Source organism: Triticum dicoccoides, chromosome 6A (assembly GCF_002162155.2).
Source record: "Triticum dicoccoides isolate Atlit2015 ecotype Zavitan chromosome 6A, WEW_v2.0, whole genome shotgun sequence".
Taxonomy (NCBI): Eukaryota; Viridiplantae; Streptophyta; class Magnoliopsida; order Poales; family Poaceae; genus Triticum; species Triticum dicoccoides.
The window spans coordinates 18,272,081-18,276,322 of NC_041390.1; positions in this window are offsets into that span (position 1 = coordinate 18,272,081).

Here is a 4,242-nt window from a genome sequence, read left to right on the forward strand (position 1 = left end):
AGGGGCTGGATCTGTGCCTTTGATACGGTGCCGGTGGCACGGGGCGGCTAAATAATTGCAAGTGCCAGGGGCAAACTCGGGAAAGACTTTACTACCGGCTCGCAGTCTCCGCCGGCTGGGAAGGCGTTGTTTGGATAGGGCCGGATACATGGTAAACGAGTTTGTAGCCGGATTTTAGCAAAATCGGTTTTGCTAATGAATTTTTGGATAACTAATTTATACAGAAACACGTTTGGGTTTGGAAAGGATAAAACTGGCTTGTACATTTCCTTGTTTGGGTAGGAGGATACCGATTCACTTCCTCCCCTTGCCTTCTCTCTCTTACTTTCCCCAATTTTGGTCATCGACGACGACTTCCCAAAAGCTTCGACTCCAGCCGCTCCAGCCTGTGATTCCTCTTCCGTCGTTCGTCCTCACCGCCAGACACCGGCGCCCTCCTCCCGTCGGGACGGCCTCGACGACTCCGCGTGCGGAGGCTTTTCCTGGTCGCCTAGGCCGAGATCTGCTCCTCGAGCTCATCCCGTAGGGTCCGCCGCCCCTGGGCGACCTCCCTCATCGGCCCTGCACAGGCTTTGCTCGGGGGGAGGTTCTTCTCGAGCTCATCCCAGATGTACGCCGCCCCTTGATGCTGGCCTTCCAGCAGCGTCCGTACATGGAAGTTCAGATCTCAAAAGAGTGCTCGACGCCGCCCACCCTGATAGCGGCCATGTCGGGGCTGGAGATCAAGCGTGAGGACGATGATTCGGCGAAGCAGGTAAACATCTCTTCTTTGTTTGCATTTCAAGGTCGAATTATTTGAGCTGGGAGCCATTTTTCTTATCGAATGACAAATTTATTGCACACAGTTGTACATAAAATAATTTAGCATTATTATCATCTTGTAATACAGAAAGGGAAGTTTTGGAACCTATAAGTTGATGAAAAATTGTAACAATTATTATTGTAATGAATCTATAAATAAAAATTTTAAAAACTAATATTGTAATGCTCAATCATCTTCTGGTTGTTGAGCGGAATGCTGTTGATGATTACTCCACAACTGTCGAGCAATGCCTGCACGAACTCTCTCACCAGCAGCTCGTTCATCTTCTCTTGCTTGCCCTCTAACTTGCTGATCACCATGGTCAACATGTTGTTGTGCTTCCCCATGCTCATAAAGCTCGAACAACTCATCATGATGAATAACCTTCCGGATGAAGTTGTGGATAATACAATAAGCCATAACAATTTTGACTTGTGTTTTATATGGATAAGGAATTCCTCCTTTCCTACTTAAAATTGGAAAGCGAGCTTTTAGAACACCAAAAGTTTGCTCAACAACATTTCGTAGTTGTGCGTGCAGATGATTGAACATATCTTTCTCACTAGTATATCGTCGATTACTTCCATGAAAAGAAGCAATATGATAACGATCTCCACGGTACGGAGCAATAAATTTTGGAGTATTTGCATATCCAGAATCAACAAGATAAAATTTACCTACACGTAAGGTTTGATAGCACGGTCAGAATCTTTATGTAATAAGATTAATCAATATATAGTTCATATGTTTGAACTTTTACCTTCAGGAACAACAAAACCCCCACTAGTAACAACCCATCTTAGAACTGCTTGATCTGATGCAGAACCTTCCCATCCAGCAGCGACATATGAGAATGTCATGTCAAATGACACTGCTGCCATTACATTTTGAGAGGGGTAACCATGCCTATTTCTATAAGGAGTTTGCTTATCTAGCCTGATTTTTGCCTCAATGTGTGTCCCATCAATTGCTCCTAGGCAGTCTTGTTGGGATTTTTGTTAGTCAAACAATGAAGTTTAAGTTTCCATGACATAGTATTTAATCATATTTAAAAGTAACATGTGTTTGCGATAGGAAAATACCTTGAAATATGGGTAGAACCTTGCATCACCCAATATTTTTGCTGGGATTTCATTCCTTGGATCTGTTATGCAAACATCACGCAACCCATTTATGGCATCTAAAACAATGTTGAAGTGTCGGCTGATTGGTTCACCAAAATGCTGATATCTATCTTGGATGACACGGTTCCTAACATTGTGACCAATGGTATGTAGAAACATGAGTAGTTGTTCGTCCACTGTCATTCGCTTTGTATCCTTCAGTAAGCCTCTCTCACACAAAGCATCTCGCAGCAAGTAGAATATGTGCTTCTCAAGACGAATTTGTTCGTAAAATCTAACTGGATGTCCCTCTAGCAACTCTTTTGTTTTCTGGGCACCAGTTAATATGGAGGTGTTACGAGGTGTTTTGAATAACCTTGTGAACAACACATCACGAAACACGGACACTGCAGGAAGGTTATTAATAAGAACTTGCTCGGAATCAGAAAATTCATCATCTGGCACATACAAACTGTCCATGGTTTCCTGCACAGTGTACACTATTGATTGTATCATCTCAGAATAATATTTTATAAGATATATAAAATAGTTGGAAATGAACTTTCTCAAACTGAAAGTACAGTTGATTGTTGCAACACAAACTGACAGAAAAAGCAATGGAAATTGTTCTCTAAATACATAAAACGACAATTACTGAAATCAAATAATGGTGTATTACAAAATAACTAAGGATCAAGAATCCAAATCTTTCGAGTTTCTTCATCCATCTCAATGAAAATGGTGCGTTTGTCACCATCTGTAAATGCTTTTACTGCTTTCAGTTTTGTGCTGGCATCGAGGCTACCCATACTATTTAATACTGACATGCATGATTTAACCGAGTAAGTGTCATTTTGTTCTGTTGTTTTTTTCTTTGCTTCAGCAATGCTGAGTGATGCATCTACAAGACGATCAATTGCTGTTATGGCATCATCAGCTGTACGTTTTTGTCCTCTTGTAGTTTCTTTTGATCCACTTCCAAGGAATTTTCTTTTTTGTGGCTCAATGGCTGTCGACTTCTTAGTGAACACACCAGGGGAGCCATTGTTTTCATCAGACTCGATTTCATGTACTTCAACATCCTTATTGAGATCAATTTGAGATGATTTAGTTGTGCATGAACCATCTTTCCCTTTGCTAGATACAACACCAACTCCAGATGCCATTGAACTAGCACATATTTGTTGAAGATCTTCCCAACTAGGCCACACCTTTTCTCGATATTCTTGGAGTGACTTATCCTTCTGCAAGTTGTTAATTTTTTTATTAATAAATATAATATACCAATTTTATATGAATCCTACTCGCACAAACTTACCTCAATTAGTTCCTCCCAAGTTTCTTCTGAAGCTTTTATCATTTTATCATCGTCGTCCCAACCAAATCCAGTCAGTTTAAGAAGTCTATCCATGGCAGCATAGCAACTCCTGTAGTACTTATGGTGATTTTTCAATTGTTGTAATTCAAGTTTGTCTACTCTTGAATCATTGAATTGTTCTAAGATATCACCCCATGCTTTCTTTGTGTAACCTGTTCCTTCTTTCCCTCCATGTAAAGTTTGATCTTTCATTATAGTGAGAAGTATTTTGTCCTCCGAAGATTTCCATACATGCCTCTTTTTATCTGGGTTTTCTTTCCTATTTTTTTGGTCCTTCTGATCATCCATATTTATCTACAAGAAAATAAAAAATTTAAATGAGTATGTGATTGACAAACTTAATTTAAATGAGTATGTGGTTTCCATGTACAGCAGCAAGTAACTAGTGTAGTGGGTTTCTTTTATAATCAAACAGAGGTGTGTTTCCAATTAGAGAGAGGAAGGGACAAATTGCCAAGTTGGTGGTTCTAGTTTCATCTACGAATTGGCTATCTCAGATTACCGGAGTTTTTTTCTTTCTGCAAAATGAGCTTCATTACCAAAAAAATGAATCGATGAACAATACCATGAATTTGTAGATCTACAACTTATACGTACGAATTTGTTGATCAGGATGATTGATCGATGAACATTACCATGAAATATGTACATCTACAACTCACATGGACCAATTTGTTGATCAAGATGATTGATCGATGAACAATACCATGAAATTTGTACATCTACAACTTATATGGACTAATTTGTTGATCTGGATTGAAGAAGGAGGGAGAAGTATGGGATTCAACACACACATCGATTAGCTCTGTGGCTGAGACTATATGCAGGTTACAGAGATGATCGTGTGCCACTACCAGGCAGGATCGTGGGCAGACTGCGTGCCCACTACTCACGTATACGCGCTGACTAGATTACAGTGCGCGTATACAGGCTACACTACGAGCTATACTACGTATACT